Source organism: Callospermophilus lateralis, chromosome 16, assembly GCF_048772815.1.
Source record: "Callospermophilus lateralis isolate mCalLat2 chromosome 16, mCalLat2.hap1, whole genome shotgun sequence".
NCBI lineage: Eukaryota > Metazoa > Chordata > Mammalia > Rodentia > Sciuridae > Callospermophilus > Callospermophilus lateralis.
Genome location: NC_135320.1, coordinates 48,188,312 through 48,209,971, shown reverse-complemented (window position 1 = coordinate 48,209,971; position 21,660 = coordinate 48,188,312).

The window sequence follows — 21,660 nt, the reverse complement described above, 5'->3', positions numbered from 1 at the left end:
ACTGGCAACAGCTGTTGCTGAAATATCCTCTGACCATCAGCTGAATAAACATTTAAAGTAATAATAATAATAATAGGAGATAGTTGCACACATTGACTCCTAGTTAAACTAATTCTTGGAACCTGAGCTACAAATTTAGGGTCTCATTTTCCCAAAGCACCTGTTAAAATGCTTCTTAGGTAAATGAGTCAACTGGTGGATTAATATTTTTTCCATATTAATAAAATGGTGCAGATAGACTGGTATGTGACCTTCTATGTATCCATGAGGGACAAACCATGAGAATGAAATGGATATGACTCGGAAAAAAAATAGCAGTTAAGAATGAGGCACGGATAAAGAGGATAATACTTCACTTACCCATTAGATTTGGAAAAAAAAAAAAAACTCTTACTTTCACCTTTGTATTATTATTATTATTATTATTATTATTATTATTTATAGTGTTATATAATGCAGCAAATTGAACTGCCTGAATCATATGCTTAAAGGGTTAGTCGGTGATTGTAGATTGGGCTTGTGCTGTTTTGTTTTGGTTTTGTCTAGCTAACAGTGGTATGCAAGCACATTTGGAATTTTGCACAGGAAATTAGGGGGAAAAAGCAGCAGGAATTCTCTTGGCACAGCTGAAAGGACTTTTCTGGACAAGAGAAGAGAAATATTTGATAGCTCCAGTAGAGAGTGGAATCTTGGAGAGAGAATAAGAGAGGATTTTTCAGAAATGCTGAGTTGTTACAGAGTCAGGGCCTTCTGACTCAAAGACCCACCCTTTAAACCCTGGTTCTTGAGAACAGGTCAGAAAGATTTCAGACATGTTGCTTAGAGTAAGAGGGATGAGTTTATTGAAGGGATGGGAAATGGGAAAGGGGACACTCTCGGGGCGAGAGTGGGTCATAGAGGAGCAGGACAGTGTGCCTCTCCTGCCCTCCAATTTATTAGGGATTCCAGAGAAGTTTCCAGAGAGTTCCGCCCCCAGCCCACCTCTTGAATTTTGACTGACAGCAAGATGACATCAGACTCTCAAGTCCCCACAGCCATGGCAACTCTAGGTCACTTCCATCCATGCTGACTGGTTCTAACTAGATTCTTAACCATACATTCTTACAGATTTTATGGTTTGGAGGAACTATCTTTATCTCCCAGAGTTTCAGGGTCTGGTTACAAAAGTCTCCCCCTTCAGGGTAACTTGGGGTCCTCTTATCAACATTATTTTGGGCCTGCAGTTTCTCCTACAGTTAACAGACAGTTTGCTGAGGAATGTGACATACCCCAAGGCCCGGCTTCAGGTAAATTGCTTATTGGAAAAAAAAGCATGTGGGGTCAGCATATACTCATATCCTTCCTGTGGTTTGCTCCCCATTCAAAGTCAATTTATCTTTCTATGTCCAGGCTAAGTTTCTTTCCCTCATGGAGTGTATTCCAAGCCCTTTAGGACACAGCAGTGGGCCCTATTTTATAGAATTATTTTCTTAACTTCGTGTTCCCACCATTTGCATCTGTCTGTCCCCCAACATTCTGTGCTATGGGATTGGACTCTCCCTTCTGTTGGTGCTCCCAATAACCACTTCAGAATCATGTTTGCACGGGGAAGACAGGAAGGCTACAAAATCAGGGCTGGTTTAGAAGGAGCATAAGCAAAGTGAGAATGGCACTTCTCAAAAGGGGGATCATGCCATTCTTTCACTTAAAATTTTAATTTGATTATTCTTTTGTCCAAAAAGAAATTGAGACTCTAATAAACATCTTAGAGTAGCTTATGGTCTCAAACCAATTCTCTAAATAGTCATGCAGTATTCACATAGCTCAGATAAGGCAACTTAAGGACATATTCTCAAGCAAAAAGATCAGTATTCATAATATTATTGATTTTCATTTTAACCTGGGTCATTTTACCTTTTGTGGCTATTTATTTTCTAGAGTCAAAGTTACTCTGTTGTATTTGTTATTTGGAAAGTAACTATGAATGGGATAAAATCCTAACTTTTAAAAATTATTTCACATTATATTTATTGTCAGGTTCTTAATTCTTAAGTTTATTTTTCAGGGAAAATTTTCAAATATCCTTTTAGTCTTCCCCTGTAAATATAATATTTCTGAAACCCTATCCAAGGCTGTTTCTTGACTAGTTGTTTTGCATTATGTGAAACCTACTTCACTATTACTTTTGTTGAAATGAAATGAAAAAGAGTTATCTGCCCTTGTGGATACCAATACATTGAATGAAACTTTAAAATTAAAAAAGAATCATTTTGAACTTTGTGTTATTATTCCCTAGCTGGCATGAATAACTAAGACTCAACAATATTCATATTTAAAACTTTTAGGCTTCACACTTGGCTGGAAAGAATAATCTAGTTCTGACTGCTAATGAAAAGGAAGAAAAATAAATTACAAAGAAGAATATTAAAAGTCAGGAAGAGAAACTAATCATGTTATTGTTCTTTTCATATTAAAAATGCCTTTCAAATGAGATGAAGTCTTTCCCAGGTGATCTTCTCATATGCTTCCTTCTGTCCCTGGCTATGGTCAGTCACTTAGCCAGGCTATCCATTGGTAAAATCCCCTGTTTTTCCCTTCCTGCCTTTGGTCTTTGTCTACATCCTGATCAGTGCAAAGGGCTATAATCAAAATACAAAAAAGATTCAACAATTTTTTTAGTAATAAAGAGATTCAACAATCTTTTTATTATTATTAAAGAAAATCATCCTCTCTCACTGAATTTAGATGATACTTGTTTTTTTTTTTTTTTTTTTTTTTTTTTTTTTTGTACCACACTCAAATAACCTACTCAGACAATAGAAATTCAAATCTTTCCATTCTTACTTGGCACTTAATAATTCAAGCAAAGGAATGCTTACATTTGTTTTTCTTTCTCTCTTTATTTCCATCACTATGGTATTTTTTCATATTGTCCTTTTTATACAGAATCATTTGCTCTTTTTGTATCTTTTAAGTTAGTGTCTCTATTTCCTATTCAAAATTGCATAAAAATTGTACTTGTGTTTCTATAGGAAGTTTATCCTGAATAACCTAGTTAAGTTCAATTCATGAAAGACATACCTCACTCAAGGTTTTACCATTTGTGAAATGTTTCTTTCATTCACTCATGAAATGTTTATTGACTTTACTATATAAAAAAAATAGAGACAAAAAAATTTATGTTAATATGATCAAAACCATGGGCTTGGGTTTTGATCCTAACTCTGCCACTCACTAATTATGTGACTGACTCTGGCAAGTTACCATCCTTCTATCCTTCAGTTTTCTCATCTATAAAATAGTAAAAGAATAGTAGCTTCTCAGGATTATTGTGAAGATTAAACAAAATATCTGTATAAAATGTTTTAGCCTAGTGACATTCCTGTTTTGGCTATTTTTATTGATCTAGAGTTCCCATGCTGACATGGGTCAATATGAACTGGATATAGTACCATTTTAATGTCTTTGTTCAGGCTGAAGTTTATCTTTGAGAGTAAAGGTACAAATAATGAGGTCCCACCTGTTTCCCTGACTCTCAGAAATAATAAAGTCATTGGGAAATATGCAATGTTTTGATGTAATAGAATCATTCTAAAGAAGTAGGTCCATTCTGATGAAAAAAAAAAAAAAATCTAGGGCTGGGGTTCGGATGAATACAGGGGCACACTAATACTTAAGAGAATCCCAGAACAGTTAAAGGCCGTCATGAACTTGCTTTCATTTATGGTGAAACCCTACCCTTTAGGCATGCAGTGGAAGATTGAACCCTATCCTTTAGGAATGCAGTGGAAATTCAAGGGACCTGCCAATATCTAAAAGTAGTTGTCATTATGGCTAATATTGCCCCTCACTGTGTCCCAACAAAGAATGCCCATCTGTTGCAATGTCCTGTCTTGGGATCAGTGAAAGAAGGAGAAGAATAAAAAATTGGAGAGAAGAGATGACAGACTCCCCCTCCACCGCCTTTTTAATCCATAAGATCCCTGCCTAGACATATCCCTGTGGTGAGTTAGAAAGAATTTTTGATAAGTCCTTTCTTCTCTGAGTCTTCTCTGAGGCTAGTTCAGAGAATCCATTTGTACCAGTATGAATTGATTTTTTTAAATTGATTTTTCACATACTTTGAATACCTATTATACAAAGCAAGCTGTCACAATGATTAAAACAAATACTCTAAAAGGAAGGAAATTTGAATAAAGAGTAAAAATTAGTTATAATTAAAATTTGTTTAGAATAACAAATGTTTGTGCATCCCCATTCTCAAATTTGACTATTATTTGTTGTTATTATTTAATTTTGGTTAATGAGAATTTTGTTGTGCTCCACATTGAAACTCAAAGCTTTGCTTCTATTTTTTTTTAAAAAAATCAACTGTTTTTTCATAGTCAACTAAATGTAGGGGATGAAAGCAAGGTGACCATCTACAATCTAGTCAGTTCAAGTGCAAAGTAAAATAAACTTAAGGGAAATCGTTAAATAGAAGCAAAAAGGTATATTCATTAGTTCTAAAATGATCTCTCTCCCATCAAAAAAGAGAAAGAGAATATAAATGTCTGTCATTAGGTAATAGTTTTAATAAGTTATAACACATACAATAATAGAATATTATATGCCCTTTGTAATAAAAACTTAAGAATATTGAGAATTCATAATTACATAGCAATAGGTATAAATAATAAAATATGGTGGAGTTTATATTCAATAAATACAAATACTTAAAGGAAAATGAACTCATATTGTAGATGTTTGGGAATTGTAAGATCTGTTGTTCACATGTTCATTGAAGCAGGCAATGATATTACTATGAAACAGTTAACATTTTTTGTGTTAAAACTCTCTTTCCAAAACCTATTAAATCCACACATGTTGCCTTAGCCCTCCTTCCTGTAATAGCAGGATCTGCCTTTCTTCCCCCTTTTAAGTTTCCCTGTAAAAATAAGATGGCCTTGATCTTGGGGCTCAGGAAGATGAGGAGGAAGTCGTCATTGCCTAATATGCATGTCCATGCCTTTGAGTTCCAGAATTACCCGTGCTTTCCACCCTATTTATTTTTCTGTCTGTTGGTTTTAGTTCCACTAAAGCTGGCCTCAAATGGAGGAGGAGATCATACTGTTCTACGCTCTTGCTTACACTGTTTTGATCAGTGAAGGTAAAAATTCAGTCACCAGCATTGAACAGAAACGGTTTTTCTCTTTTTCTGTGTACCTGAACTTCTCTGGAGCACTTTCATTTCTGTACATTTGTAATCTTATAGTCAATGTTACAATCATTACGTGCATTAACAACATCTTACAGTCATTCTACCTAGATTCAACATAGAGAGAGTGAGAGAGAACTCAACATCCTGAATTCCTGAATTAAAAAGAAATATTTTAAATTCTAACAACACAAGTGATTTGGTTTGCAATTGAAGACCAAGTTTTCAAAACTTCTGTTTCTACTGAGTGATTTCAAAATTAATTTGTAAACTGAATTGATCCTTTTGCGCCTCTTGATGTCCTTTTATCTCCTTTCTTTGGGGGTAATAAAGCCACAGATATACTCTAAAGAGGACTTTATATGGTACTATGAAAAGGAAAGTTATCTTAAATACTTCAAAACATTATACTCAGGCCACATCCATAATCCTCCTTTCTAGCTTTAGTTCTCTGTTTCTGGGGTGAAAGTGGGTAGATTCTGAGCACAAAGTTATAGTCTGAAAGGTAAATTTAAGTCTTTTTTTTTTTTTTTTAAATCACCAGAAAACTTTTCTACTTAGTTATCTGAAATTACTTGGTGGTCTTTTGCTGGGTTTGGTTTGTTTGGTTTGATCTTACATTCTCCACCAGAAGGCTATTTTTCTAAATGGTTGTAATTTTCCTCACCAAGTGCACAGCTTATGAGATAGCACAAAATAGAACAAAAGAGCCTTGGAAATGATAAGGGGGAAAATCTGGGAAAATTACCTAAAAGGCACTGAGTGTGGCTGGAGGCTAGGCATTCAGTCAGAACTCTTATGAGCATATTTTGGAGGAATGCAGAAATATGAGTTCTTAGATAACAGGGGCTAGATATGTATCAGAGACTCCATTCTTAAAAAACATTTAGAGTGCAGTGACTTCTGGTTTATTCATTCGGCTGCATATTTGACTTACTGAATCCCATAACAAGATATTCTGCTGAAGGTACCAACACAATTTGTTGAGATTACCATGTCTGAACATTCAGAGTTCTAAAACTCGATTTTAATTTGATTGAGAACATTTTCCTCCTTTCTAAAAAAATCAGGAACCAAAGGGAAAAATGGTGATTATTTACGTCCTCACAAAATGCTTAGCCTCAGCTTTCAATTTTTTCCATTTTTACCAAATCCAGCCATTGTGCTACATATACCTTTAAACATGGTCAGTGTGAACGTGTTGTCCATTTGGATGATATTTGCTAGTAGAATTGAGATTTGAGTTGGTTAATGAGATGAATCAAGCAAAGGAGAGCTTGTAAGATGAATGAACAACAATTATCTACTCCCTGCTGTGCTCCCCTTATACAGGGCATAACAGGGTTCTGATGAAGGAGAGTTCTCTGTTTTTCAGGTTGGCCCTACCTTATGCATATTCTGATGTTCTCTCTTCAGTGCCACACTTACTTAAACATATTATTAAAAGATAAATGTTGAAATTCAACTATAGGAAATTAAATGCATGTTTGTTTCAAGGTTGGCAAAGAGAGTTTTCATTCTTGTTTTTCTTTCTATTTAAAGCCACTTTCCTCCTCTACGCTTTCTCTCTATAGGGACTGTGTGCCACCATGGAACCTAGTTGTTCATCATGTAGTGCTTATTTCCATAAATGAAACCTGGCCCATCACCCACATTTTATAGGTAAGGGAGACGTTTAGGGTCAATCTAATACAGATGACCCAAAACTAGAAATGAAAGAAACTCAGAAGGTAACTGCCTGTCCTCTGTCTTTCCTTAATTATTTATGAAGGAGATCCCATTGCCTCCCCTGGCACTCTGTCCCACCAATTTCCATTGGCAAGACATATTTTATATCTATCCTAAATTTCTCCCTGATTATGCCCTTTCAATGTGCCTTTAGTGAATATGAATAACTTCTCATTTTTTTCTCCTGAAGTTTTTTTGTGATATACTATGAAAGGCTGCTTCACAACCATTAGAAAAAAAATGATCCCTGAAATTACATGAAGATGACTCTTACCATATTATCCAGTAATTGTATTCCTTTATATTTATCCAGAGGACTTACACACTTAAGTCCATAAAATAAACTCTGCACATCGATGTTCATAGCAACTTTATTCATAATTGCCCAATTTGGAGCAATGAAAACTTCCTTTTGTAGATGAAAGGATAAGCTGTGGTACATCCTGATAATGGTCTGTTATCCAGTGCTTAAAAGATAAGAGCTATCAAGTCACAAAAAGACAAAGGAATTTCAAATGTGTATTATTAAGTAGAAAAAGGGAATCTGAAAAGGCTACATTTTGTATGTATGATTCCAACTGGAAAAGGCAAAATTATGGAGACAGTAAAAAGATCAGAGGTTCCTACAGGTTGGGGAAAGGGAGGGATGAATAGCCAGAGAAGAAACATTATTTTAGGACAGAGAAATTGACACTATAATAATGGGCATATGCCATTATACAGCTATCTGAACACATAGAACATACAACACCAGGATAGATAAACTATGAACTTTGAGTGACTATTGTCAATTTAGGTTCATTGATTATAACAGATGTACTCTCTGGTGAGGGATATTGACAGTGAGGAGGCTACATATGACATCTGTTATAATCAATCCATGAAACTTCCTTTACATTTTGCTGTAAATTTAAAACTGCTTAAAAAAAAAAGAGTCTTAAGAAAATAAATGATTATACAGAGTCTAGTATTTGGTTTTCTGTCTGTTTTTTTTTTCTCTTATCAAACTTAGGACATGATCTTTGAGTTTTATTTTAATGTCTGTGTGTCTATAAGTTATATATTTCTTTGACTCTTCTTGAGTACTGACTCAAAAATTTGTACCTTAACTCAATTGTAAGATTTATATGTTTTTTCCTCCCTGCTGAGAATAGGGCACTTTATGTGATGATAGTAATAACATTCATAACTGATACTGTGTCTGAGTCTGGGCTGCATGCTGCCTGACATTATATGTGCTTAACAAAAGGCTGTTAAGAACAGTTAACTTGAAGAACAATAAAAACCTCCCAAGCTGGATCAGTATAGGAAAGGGACCAAGGCGTGGGGTGGGGGTAGGGTTGCTGGGGAGTAATATTGGCCAAATTGCAATGTTATATTGTATATTGTGTGCATGTGAGGATGTGTAAAAATAAATTCCATCTGTATGTACAACTATAATGCACCAATTTTAAAATGTGGGAAAAAAATAAAAGTTTTCCCGGAAAACAAACAAATTTTAAAAACGAACCTGAATAGAGGGAGGAATGAATAGAGAAAAAAGATTGAAACCAGAAAAGAGAATCCAGAAATAGTTGAACAATTTTAAAAGACATAAATGCACTTAATTGGAATACTAGAATGAGAAAGAATTAATAAAAAGAAATATTTGAAGTAAAAAAGAAAAAGATAAAGCATCCATTGTGATTCATGTATTATTCTCAGGTTCCTAGATCATCTATGAAGGATTCCACATTCAATAATGTTATGATTTGAATTTTAAATGTCCACCCATGTGTTGAGTCTTGGTCCCTAGCTGCTGGTGCTGTTGGGAGCTGGTGGAACCTGTAGGAGACAGGGCCTAGTAGAAGGAAGTTAGGGCACTGGGATGTGCCCTTGAAACCCCAGCTGGGTGCTCTCTGTTTCCTTCCTAGCTGCCGTAAGGTGAGCAGCTATGTTCCACCATACACTTCTCACCATGATGCCATATCTCAGACCCAAAGCAACAGCAGCAAGATACTATGGACTGAAACCTCTGAAACTGTAACCCAAGCTGCCCCACTTAGACTTCCTTGTCCATAGGTCCAAACACTGGGTCGATACTCTTTCTTCCCCACTTTCCTGGAAATCCATAACCTATGCTCTACATAACCATGGCTTTCTCTTCCCTCATTATGAGACTGCAAAGTACTACTGGAGAAAACCATAAAATAGTATAGGTTATAGTTCTACAGGTTTATATTCTCTCCCATCTAAGACTCAAGACCTCTCAATTCTTTCCTATGTTTGTTCACCTCTCTTTCCAATTCTTTACAACAGCTAATTCAACTGTACATTATTATTTTTAAAGTCCTTGACACTTCTTTACCACCCTCATTCTCAACAGATAAATTTACTTACAGGCGTGTGGACCACCATTTTGAAATTCCTAAATAGATTATATGCCGTTTATCAGTTGGGAGAATGTCTGTGTGAACACAGATACAAGACAGTTTTTATTTGGATTGCGATTATCTGGTTTGGTTTGGCAGGGTTGGAGAGGTATCTCTTTGGAATTCTTTTGGGGAAGATCTCCACTTTGCTTCCTGATCCACCTCTGGTGCTGCTGTAGCATCCATGCAGTAGGAAAGGCTACTGTATCCTAAGGAGTTTGGTCCAACTTACACCAGATGTAAATATTAGAGGGAGGAAACTAGCCCTTCAAAGAAAATGAAACATCTACTATCTATTTTAAAATGCTCTTTTAGGTCATCTTCATCTGCTCTAGTTTTCTTATACCTTAGACCTGTGCCAATCAGAAGGTTCTCATCCCTTGCCAATTTTGTTATCTTCTTTCTTGCAGCACAAGGGATCAACTAACATGGAAAGCTCCCTCATCTGTGAGCTGTCTATAGCCTTACCATTAGGATCCTTGCCAGGGTCAAGCAGCTGCAGAAGCCTCTTTTAAAAACAGCTTAGAATATTTGCTGGACTTGGCAGCAACTTAGTTTGGAAGCACCAAATCTAAAGCACTAGCCAGTATTTGATTTGATTTACTAAAATCTAGACATCCATTTTGCTGATTATGTTCCCATAAGCCAGCAGCTTTGTTGAGGGCCCCTTCTCCTGGTTGCTAAGCTGAGCCAAGAAATTCACTCTCTGACAACAAAGACATGTCAGAAACAGCCAGGAGCAGTATCAGAGGTTGAGAGTGAAGAAATGTTCTGGTTAATGAGTTGCAGGTGAAAAAAAAATATTTGATATTTATTGTATTCTTTAGCTTCAACTAATGCATCTATTTCTTTGCTGCTAATAAAGGGAGATTGCATGTTGTTTTCAAAATTCCCAAGTTGTTCAAAAAAATCTGGAACATTATGCAAGTCACCCACCAACTTCTCCTGCCTGGGCTACTGCAGTATCTCCTGATGAGTGCCTCTTCTTCCTTGCATCCACACTTTCCTATAGAGTGGCAATTTTTCATATATATATATACACACTATATGTGTGTGTGTGTGTGTGTGTGTGTGTGTGATGTATTACAATTTTATTACACTTATAAAGCACAATTTTCATATCTCTGGTTGTATACAAAGTATATTCACACCAATTTGTGTCTTCATACCTGTACTTTGGATAATGATGATCATCACAATCTACCATCATTAATTACCCCATGCTCCCTCCCTTCCCCTCCAACTCCTCTGCCCTATCTAGAGTTCATCTATTCCTCCCATGCTCCCGTTCCCTATCCCACTATCAGCCTCCTTATATCAAAGAAAACATTCAGCATTTGTTTTTTTTTTTGGGGGGGGGATGGGTTAACTTCACTTAGCATTATCTTCTCTAACTCCATCCATTTACCTGCAAATGGCATGATTTTATTCTCTTTTATTGCTGAGTAATATTCCATTGTGTATATGCCACATTTTTAAAATCCTTTCATCTACTGATGGGCATCTAGGTTGATTCTACAGTTTAGCTATTGTGAATTGTGCTGCTATAAACATTGAGGTGGCTGTGACCCTATAGTATGCCATTTTTAAGTCCTTTGGGTGCAGACCGAGGAGAGGGATAGCTGGGTCAAATGGTGGTTCCATTCTCAATTTTCCAAGAAATTAGAGTGGTAATTCTATAAGCCAGATTTATTCATGGAATTCAGCTGCTTAAAATCTCCTAATTGTTTCCTTTTGTGACTATAATAAATCCAAAGTCCTTATTCCAGTTTACAAGGACCTGTCTGATCTGACCACTGCCAATCTATTTGCATATTTTCTTTGCCTACAGTGTGCCAAGCACTCTCCTTGGCTTTCACACATGCAGAGTTCATTCTTGGTTTAGGCTTAGAATTTATATGCTTGCTCTCCTCTCTGCCTGAAAGCCCTGAAGAAATCCCTAATTAGCCTTTCTTGATGTTGCTTAAAACTAACTTGTTCAACTGAACAGGATTAGAGCAAGCCTATGCTTATATTGAAACCTTACCTGTAGACACAAGCTCAAGTTCATAGCCTCCTCTCTTTCCTGCTATGTTTGGAATGTATTAATAATATCATGGCTGTCACATTGCTTTATATTAGAAATTATTACATGCATCTCTCTAAGACATAACCTCTATCCCATTAGTCTAGTTTGTAAGCTAAATACTTTAGTAGGTCAAGTTCCATCTTCTAATATTGATTGTTTAAGGTCAAACCAAATTAATCTTGACTTTTCAGATAAAAGGTAAGCTTCTGCAAGAAAGAGCCCCAAATATACAATGGCTTAAATGAAATGTGTTTATTTTTCTGCCAAATAATAGTACTGGATAGCATAGTAGTCAAAGTTGGCTCTATCAGGATTTTTGGCAACTCAGATTCCCTGTATATTTCTGATCTATTAATTCCTGTGACCCAGTTCTCCTCTACCATTAAGCTAACTTGTGGCCATATCTGAGATCCAGTCCACAAGAAGAAGAGTTAATTTCCTTTCAAGCAAATGAGGTGGAAGTTTTACTCATTGCTTCTGATCATATTCCATGGTGATACTAAGTTCTATGATCATTTGGTGCAAGGGTGCTGGGAAAGATAGTCTCTCCTTGAATATCAATGTCTGATTAATAATGGAAGGTTTGGGGAGCTCACTAGAAATCTGCCCATACTAACACAATCAATGCTATACTTGATTAAATGATTGATTCACCAAGATGAGTTCTCCATTCTCCCACCCAACACTAATATGATTGAAAAACAAGAGAATAACAGAAACTTAAGTATCATCTTTATTAATAATAGAGTCCAGGTTGGAAGTGTGGCTTTACATTTGTGAGCCACAAGAGCTTGATAATGCCAAGCCTCAGAATAAGTCAGACTTCTTCAAGGCAGTATTGGATCAAGGCAAGTCTTCTTGTGTGCTCCCTTGAAGGAGAAGGGAAACATTTGCTCTCTGAGGCAGATTGTTCCCATAAGGTAGGATGGCTGAACTCAGCCAAGGATGCAGATTTATTCTAATAAAATGTACTAAACATATCATTTTTTCATATGCTTCAACTGAGATAGTGTGAATGAAGGAACAGAGACACATGTCATGCATTTGCTCTTAAGAGTAAGAACAAAGAAATCAAATATCGGATTGAAATAAAGTCAATGGGTATCAGTGGATTTCTAAAATCCTTATTCTTCCTTTCAGTCTAAAGTTAATCCCTTTACCAATCTTTCATACTGTATCTCTGCACACTTTTTTTTTTTTTTTTTTTTTTTTTTTTGGTAACTGGGATTAAACCCAGGGGGCGCTTAACCCCTGAGTCACATCTCCAGTCCGCTTTTAATTTTCATTTTGAGATAGGGTCTCCTAAACTGCTGATGCTAGCCTTAAACTTGCAAATCTTCCTACTTCACACTCCCAAGTTGTTAGGATCACAGGTGTGCACCACCACACCTGGATATCTCTGTACATTCTATCTCTGCTCATACTAATACTAATTTCTACTACATTCAATTCCCCCTTTCTTTTATCTTTTACATTTTTTACACTGATTTCTCCTCTACAAGTAAAAGTGATTATTTCTTTGACATCTTAAAGAAATTGTTTCTTTGGTTCTGACCTCTTCTAACTAATACAATGTCTCAAGGCCTCTTGAAAGAACAATGTAAATTCATTTCTTCATTGTTTATTCATTTCTCCACTCATTAAAAATGTCTTCGGTCACCATCACTAACTAAAGTTACTCTTAATAATTTTCAAATTCAGTAAATGTAATGCAGTAGTCCTTTTCTCACCTGACCCCAGTAACAAATAGTCATATATATGTAATAAATATAGTCATTATTACATAATAGTCATATATATACACACATGTATATTTATACAATCCTAAAGTTTCTATGACAACCCTGTTTTTATTTAAGTGTCTTTATTCCCTTCATTCCATAAATATTGGTCTTTCCCTGCAATTCATCCTTCTTCCTCACCTCACCCACTATATAAGCCCTCCTTAGATAAACATTGAAATCACTAATATGTTAATGACTTCTAAATTATAACTGTGAACCTTTATCTGCACACCTTACTATGTTTCCTACTGTCCATTTGATATCTTCCCATGAATGTGCTTCATACCCATGACCAAAGCTATATTAATCATTTCCAAGTCTAACCAGGATATTAATACCCTCAGTCACACCAATCAAAAGCCAGGAATCAGCTCCCATAATCCTCATGTCTTCAAGCTTCTCATTTAATTCTATACAAAAACTACTCTCAAATTAATCCCCTCTTCATCCCTGCCACCATTTTCTTCTAAACTCCTTCTCTGACATTTCTTCTACTGGGTTGTCTGCAGATTCTATTGGTTGAACATCTTGGTTTGTTTGAGGCATTTTGTTCCCTTGTTTTTTTCATGTTGTTTGTGTCTTCCCATCTAGTGGTATGGATCTGAGGCAGTATAGTTTCTACCCTATAATCTCACAGTGTCCCTAAAGGCTTCCAGTACCTCACCTTTAAGGGTGAAACCAACATTAACAGCACCCAATGCAAACAACGTACAACCTTAAACCAAATTGCTCCTATTAAGGCTTCTACAGTTTTGTTGCAATAAACAAAAATGATGTATTCAATTGTTGTCTACAATATAAACATTAAGTTTGCTAAAAGTGTTTACCATTTCAAATGATGGACAATGAGGGAACAGAAGTAGTGTAAGATATTATGTTTATGAGGAAGAAGGAAAGATAGAGGTAAAAATTTATAATAAGAGTGAGGGAGAAATTAATAGAAGTTGGCTGTTAGTATGAGAGAAGTGAGAAAGAGAATCCCTGCCACCATTTTCTTCTGTCTTCTGTCACCACCAGAAGTTTTTTTTTAATCATTTTCATATTATTAAGAAAAAATATAAACAGTTTATCTAAAAAGTAAAAATATGAGTACACAACAAAACTATAATATACTATTCAGATATCCCATTCCTCAATAAATTGATGCATGAAAAATATTTGGATTCAAAGATATTAGAGATGTGAGAAAGAGGGGAGGAGGGAAATCTCAATGAAAAATTTAACAATAGCTTCCATCAAATAGTTTCTCAGCTTCCATTTTCCGTGATGGGGTTATCTAAAGTTTGATGGTGGCTCCAATTTGGTGAATGCCAGACCAATTGGAGGGCAAACCAATAGCAAGATGCCCTCATATCCTCTTCCAGACTTCCCACCCCTTGTAGCCAGCCCCTTCCATCCCCACACACTTCAGGAATCATTGAGCTGGAGAAAGCCTAGTTTTCTTCAGTTTCTCCAACTTGTGTTCCCCGTGGGGAACTTCCCCTAGTCTCTGTCTTTCCACAGGCTTGCCAGACCCAGACTGGTCCACGCAAACCGAGCCGTAATCCGAGGGACCTGGACTTCAGCTTCCCTAGGCTCTGCCTTGCTGCAGTCCAAAGATCTCAATGCCATTGCAACTTGCAGAGACCATCAGGGAGGCACTCACACAAAGGAGCCACCCTGCAAAGAGGCAGCCAGATGGTCACCACTAATACACCTGGCAGAAAGACCTCAGGTGCAATCAGACCTGCAGATACTCTAACAATATATCTCCAAGCCCTAGTTGTTGTCCCCAGACTAAGGCTGCCATGCCCCGAGACAGTGGCATTCCTGCACCTTCTCTTACGCATGTTCCCTGTGCCTTGGCATTTACTCTCTACTTTGATGGGGATAATGATCTTTCATACTGCTACCAGAGTGGTTGTTCTAAAATACAACTTAAATATGAAATATTAATAAAAAATCATAGAACAACCACTCCTACCTGTTTCTGGTACTTCTAGATTTATCTTTATAGCACAATGTCAACCTTTTGAGACTTTACCTTCTGTGCTTCTGTTGCTGAGGACTCCTGTGGGAAAATTGTGTAATGTCACATGTGGATTGACTTCCTTCCAAATTCATGGCCTGAACTCAACAATCCTTCTCTGATCCTTCCTTTTACACAGTGTCCACTGGGGATCTTTAGCACAACATTCTCCTTCAAGCTCTGATATCATCACCTCTCATCTCACTTTGGTAGATAGCATGACCTCCTTCAGAGCGGGGAACAATGTCTGCCAGATCCATGGTTTTATTTTAGAGTAGTTAATCCTAACATACACTTGATTAAATAAATTAGGCAGTAGGACCTCTGTCTAAATCCCTACTAGATTGTGAAATATCACCAGGATGGAGGACACTTTATGTTTACAACAAAGTCTAATTTAATTCTTATGACATAAAAGGTCCTTCATGATTTGCTCCTGGTTCTTTCTCTCTAGCTGTCCCTGGAACCTAACAAACTACAACCTCCACATAAAACCTCCTGTAGCCTTTTCATAGGCACAGTTGAAATACTCATTTTTTAGTGGTGCAACACCTTTGAAGTATCCAGAGCTTTACCTGATTTTTGGACCCAAAGCTATCACCATGATTACCCATATAAACAAAGGTGCCCAAATGATGTTCAGTGCCATGGTTTGTTCCAACAATAGTACTCCATCCCCCATGGAACCAACCTCACCCAGTCCCCACACTTCAAAAAGTTGGGGGCAATTTCAAAGAAATTACTATATAACCATATTCTAAAGCAAGTAGTTAAATGTTAAATTCATTTTTTTTCCACTCTTGCATTTGTTTTGAGATATCAGCTGATGTAAGATGGCCCTGTATTAACTCTGGAAGAAATTAAACACTGACTTGAAAAAATATATATATAGGGAGATAGAAAAATAACATTAAGTATTATAATATAGAATATGTGTTCTATTATAAATGCAATCTTCTTGATCAATTTTATGCTGCTATATAGGATACCCAAGACCGGATAATTTATAAAAAAACAGATTTATTTCTTATGGTTCTGGAGGCTGGAGTCTCAGGTTGAGGGACTCCTCATATGCCCTCAGCCTTAGACTTCATATAGTTGATGGAATAAATTGAGCAGCAAGTCCTCTGTCTCTGAGGGTTTTCTTGCATTTTTCCGTGGCAGGAGGCAGAAGACAAGGACAGCACAAACCAGAGAGGACAAGAGGGGCTCAATGTGCTTTTATCACAGTCCACTGTGAAGTTAGCTAAACCACTCAAAAGATAAGGACATCCATCATAACAGCCTCCCAGGATTTAGTAGATTTTAAACTGTATTAGCATGCCCTGATTCCCAGTCTATTTCCTCTAACTGACTGTACACACCTTAAGGCAAATATTCATCTCTGCATCTTCAGAGTGGAAAGTCTTAGCCCCATGAATAATTAATAAATGAAAGCTCAAAGAGCTACCAGGTCAAGGTTAAGAGTACTTGATCATGTAATTAGTACTTTAAAAGGCATGGGAGATTGTGTCACATGCTGCATCTTACAGCTCAAGTGACTAAAAGGTGAAGCCAGAGTGCTTTACTCATATCTGTTTCTCACTTCTGTTCCTCCACCTCTGTGTGAAATTTACTATTTTTTAAAATATTTTCCCCTTTCCTCTATTCTTCTTGTCTTTCCTCTTCCACACAGCTGTTGCTATTATGGAAAGCAATTATGTTTGTTTATTAAAATAAGCTTAGTTTTCCAGGATTGAATATTAATACTGTATTTACATTAAATTTTTTTTTTCTCAGAACAGAACTCTTTCTGGATTGCATCGATTTGGAGAGCCTTATTAATTCAATAATGTTAATTAAAAGATGCCTAACATGAAAGTGGTAAATAATGCTTTTTTAAAAAACACACACATTGTAAATAAGATTTTTGCCACTCTTTTCTATTCTATTTTCCACTTAGAGAAATAGAAAAATTTATTGAGTAATCAAGTAACAACTGACATTTATAATTATCTTTTCAAGTTTGATTTATCTTTTAAAATTAAAAATAAGGCTTAATCGTCTAGAAATTTAGTAATTCAAGAAATGGGCCGGGGTGCAGTGGTGCACACCTGTAATCCCAGCAGCTCAGGAGGCTGAGGCAGGAGGATCAAGAGTTCAAAGCCAGCCTCAGCAACTCAGAGAGACCCTGCCTCAAAATAAAATATAAAAAAGGGACTAGGGTTGTGGCTCAGTGGCATGTGCTCCTAGGAAAACAACAAAGTTAGCAAAATGTGAAGACTGTCTCAAGAGGGGACGCCCACAGGGCATTGTAGATGCTAAGTCAATCAGCCCTTGGTTATAGGTTTCCAAAAGATTCCCAGATAACAGTTCTGCTGTTGGCACCTTTAGGGCTTCGTGGGGATTTTGATTTTGCTGTGCTTTGTCCCATGTAGAGTATGTTCTTCCTTGTGGTTTCTATATTAAAATTCTCTTCATCTCCCTAACACACACACACACACACACACACACACAAATTTTGAATGTTGTTATAGAACTTCTTTCTAAGCATAACTGGTCTTTTAGAGTGGTGCTTTTTCCTAAAACTTGACTTCCCCCCTTGGTACTATTGAAGGAGCAAGACTCTGAAGACAAAAAAATAAAAGAAGAGGCCTAGGACACAGGAGTCAAAGAGGCCTCTGCTTTCTTTTCACCTAGGCTTTGGGTCAATGGCACAAAAGAAGTCTTATAGAACTCCATGACTCAGCCTTGCTCACTAGGGCTCTGGGTTAGCGCCAGAGACATATTGTAAAAAATGTGTGCACGCTCAGGCTTTTTCCCTGGTCCCCAAGGAATCAAAAGGAGGACTGATTTCTTATTTAGGGACTTAAAAGTCCAAACAAAGCCTGTTTTTTGTCATAGATCTAACAGAAAGCAAGAAGGCTACAATACATTGTCTTCTTTAAGAAATGTACCCCAATACTTGAAATATTTTTGTTACCTCCTCAGGTGTTCAACTCCATTTTATATTCACACTTTCTGCCAGTTTAGAGAGGAGAGTGGGTTGCACTGTAAAAAACACAGGATGTTGATTAAACCACTTTTTTCTAGCATCAAAGTTTCCTGTGTCCAGTGAAACCGCTGCTTCCAATCAGCTGGCCAGCAGGACAGGGCAGAGATGGGGTGTAGGGAGGAAGGGACTAGTGTCTCTTCCTTCTCCCTCTTCCTAACTTTGGAACGTGTTCTAGATCGCTCCAGCAATACACAGGAAGAGCTAACAGGCTCTCCTGTTTGCCTTTCTCTGCATTTTTGTTAGGGCCTACTGGAGGCAGAAGGGAGAAGAGCACACAGAGACTGACCCCACAAGCTCAGTTTAGCCTGAAGCTCAAAAAGAAAAACAAGGCTTTCATGAGTTCGATCTTGTTTACTAGAGCTTTATATTATGACTAGAAGCCAAACTCCCAACTAATAAACTCTTTTTTTTTAATTGTTGTTTTCCTCCTTCATCATTTACTTTGTGTGAATATAAATCTCAGAGGTATCAGGAAGGAGATGACTGGTGAAGTTGAGAGATATTCTTAGTACTCTTTAGCAGAGTATCATTAAATATTACACCAATCTAAAATTTTTAAAAAATTATAAGCATGAAAAATTGATTCTGAAGTAAAAAATAGTACTTTTCTTTGCAAAATACATTTTAAGGATATTGGGGTCAGGAAAGGCCCTGAGATTGCCTGTAAACAGTACAGAGAAGTAAGATATATACAAACCAGTCATGGTGTTCAACAAAGTCTTGAGAGTGAACCCAACCAACACTGCCCACACAGAACAAAGGAGACCCATACTTACTACCCACTCTGTTCTTGAGCCACTCCACTTGACCAGCTTGGTTTGAAATTATAGAACTGCAAAACATTGAGAGAGACAAATGATTTGAATCCTGGTAATAAGTCACATTGCAGCCATGTGGTTCAAATTGTGCAATGATTAGAACTAATCACTGCCAGAATTTTCTTTTTTTTAATATTTTTAAGCTGAAGATGGACACAATATCTTTATTCATTTATTTTTTACATGGTGCTGAGGATCGAATCCAGTGCCTTATATGTGTAAGGCAAGCACTCTACCACTGAGCCATAGCCACAGCCCCCACTGCCAGAATTTTCAAAAGCAAATGCTAACATAAAAATTTCCCATTGCACTCATGTTTGGAAATATGATCTGGTTCTAGTAAGCATGTCAGGTAAAATCTGACTTGAGGAGACAGAGCCCAAAGGTCTCCACCTATGTGATTTCGTTTGGTACTCTTAGACACATTGTGAGGTGGGCAGGTCAGCCATGGATATTCTCTTTGTAGAGTGCCCGTGTTCAGCTGGCTACTCTTTTTGTCGAGGGTTTTGCATGTATGAATGAAAATGCATATTAAAGTTTATAGAACAGCCACATGTCACTTAAAGTTGAGGATATATTAGCTCACTGTGTCATTAGCCAATTTTGTCCTTGTCCAAACATCATAGGGTATATTTAATAAACCTAGATGGTATGGGTTGATTTCTCAGTGTGGCCTCTTGGTGCAATCAAGAGATGCAGGAAAGATGAGATGTGTGAGGCTGCTGCTGGCACATGATGCAGCATACTGTTTTATAGCAAACATCTTTTATTAGTAGAACGAGCACATGCTAAGATAATGAGAAAAAGTATATAGTGTAGTAAATACATATATCAGGAACATCATCATTTATTATCATTATCAAGTATTACATACTGTACATAATTACATGTGCTATGCTTTCATGTGATTAGCAGCACAGAACATTTGTTTATACCAGCATCACCACAAATGCGTGAGTAATACATTGTGCAACGATGTCACTGGGCGATAGGAATTTGTCAGCTCCATTATAGTCTGAGGGCACTGCTATTGTATATGTGGTCTGTCATTGACCAAACATCAACAACTATGCATGACTGTAATTTGAAAACCAAAAATATTGGTTTTATAATATTGACCACAGAAACAAAAGCTGGAACAATGTAGATGTTGAGGTTAAGATTCTTCATGAGGATTAGGCAAAGAAAAGGTGTTTATTCAAAGTGTTTATTCATGGATCTTCACTGATAAAAAAAATTGTTCTATTACTTCTTGGATCAGCTGTGGAGCCATGGTTTTGCCAACCATTAAAATACTGCCACCTTCTGAATTTGTGTCTCCAGGATGGACTTTTCTCCCATCTCCTGACTGGTTTGTTTGCTTACTTGACAAGTCCTTGAGGAGGGAAAAAAGCCCACTTGATTCATATTTTCAGATCATGAATGGGTCTGGTCCTGCAGGCCAAGGTTCTACATCAGCATCTGCAGATAAATACGGTAAGGATGGCAAGTTATTGCAGGCAGCAAGAGCAGATGGCCTCCATCAAATCTGATCTGTTCAAACTGCTTTAATTTATTCTTTATTACACATTTTGTCTATGTGTGAAAGTAACATGTTTTTTTTAATTCCAAATTATTTTTGTTTTTTTACCATCCCCCAAATAAGTAGATAAACAAACCATTAAGTTAAACCCAGAAGACTTCAGATAAACACAATTTACTAGTGGGTTGATCTATGGCAGATATGAGCCCTCTCATAGATGAAAGAAATGTCTACACAGACATTACCAAAACATGACCTAAGTTGTCAGGTGTTATGTTAATATGGAAATGTTCAAGCAATAATTGCAAATCAGGTTTGCAAAAGCAGATATAGTACCTAATAGTTTACGTCTGAGATAATGATCATCCTCTCATTTTCTTAAGGAATTGGTATTTCAAAAATTAAATCAGCAGAAAAATTGAGCATAGAAACAGGAATTCCTGCTTAAAATAATTATGAAAAGAAGACATATAAACATGAGTTTTAGCAATTATTAAAAAACCTTATTCTAGTTAGAAATATATGAATGCATGATTCCCACTGACTTTAATAGACAATACCTTTGTGTAAACTCAGCACTAATATTTACATTCAGAAATATGTTTCCAAGGTTATTTCTGGCAATATTTGCAAAGTGATATTTTTTTAATAATTGTCTAGTCTTGCCCTTATTTCTCATTTGATTTAACTACATAACATATAATAGTAAACACTGTTTCACCAGGAGGAACTCTTCTCCATTTGTTTAAAAATATGTGTATTTTTGTAAACAGATGTTATATCTGTAAAACAGTGTGACTTTATTGAAAATCCTATTTGACTTTTTCCTTTGTGTGTATATTGAACTTGAAATTGAACACACATTACTGGCTTGTTATGTCTCCACCTCTTTATTTATATATTTTGTTTTAAAATACTCAGATAAAAGCTTGCCTAAAAATGTGAAAAAGATCACCCCAAGAATTAAAATGACTTTAGTTCAACAAAACCTTATTGGGAAAGAGTGAGGAAAACAAGACTAACAACAACAACAAAAACTAACAAACAAACAAACAAGCAAAAACCAGCAATGCCAACCCAAAACTAATTTTATTTTGTCTACTACCTCAGT